Source organism: Plectropomus leopardus, unplaced genomic scaffold, assembly GCF_008729295.1.
Source record: "Plectropomus leopardus isolate mb unplaced genomic scaffold, YSFRI_Pleo_2.0 unplaced_scaffold37020, whole genome shotgun sequence".
Lineage (NCBI taxonomy): Eukaryota > Metazoa > Chordata > Actinopteri > Perciformes > Serranidae > Plectropomus > Plectropomus leopardus.
The window spans coordinates 240-862 of NW_024640487.1; the positions used below are offsets into that span (position 1 = coordinate 240).

The window sequence follows — 623 nt, forward strand, 5'->3', positions numbered from 1 at the left end:
GGAAATTACAGATTTCTGTTTCATACACCACAGTATCATTTTGCATGAAAGAGTTTGCATTACCTTCACCTAAACTTCTTCTGCCCATGAGTCCAACAAACATCTCCCCTTTATTTCCTGATGAGGAGAGAGAAAAGTAAGACCTCCATGAGGGTCGTTAGAGACCAAACGATCTCAAAACTGGTGGGAAAAAACAAACATCGATGTCTTTTTACTGCGGTGTAATTAAACTCACTTTTCTTGCCCAGTCTCACAGGCTGAGATGCACCTGGAATAAAGGCCGGATAACATGTTGCAGAGATATTTAAATAGTTCAACACTGAAACCACAGCTTGCAGTAGTAAAATTATGCATATATAATTGGAGATTCAAATAAAAAAGTACAATATGTAGGCTACAAAAGTACCACAACTCAGCTCTAATATTCCCACAAAGTGCAATTATGCATTTGTTTGTTTGTTTGTTTGTTTACCCGAGCTCCTTCCCATCAGGCCGTGGAACTGCTGCGCTTTAGACCGCTTGATGAGGTCTGCCAGCCGCATGGTTATTCCTCTCTCTAGCGGGTAGCCCTGCACGCGTGCACACACGTGCACACACACACACACACACACACACACACACAC

The 623-nt window shown here is 42.5% G+C and overlaps 1 long non-coding RNA gene across 1 annotated transcript; it reads right to left on the minus strand.

Moving 5' to 3' along the window:
- Positions 1–234: 234 nt before the first annotated feature.
- LOC121938889 lies at positions 235–558 on the minus strand. The gene is made up of 2 exons (XR_006105377.1): positions 473–558; positions 235–268 (listed from the first exon to the last, which is right to left on the minus strand). It is a non-coding gene; the product is annotated as an uncharacterized LOC121938889 (long non-coding RNA).
- Between the last annotated feature and the right edge of the window lie 65 nt (positions 559–623).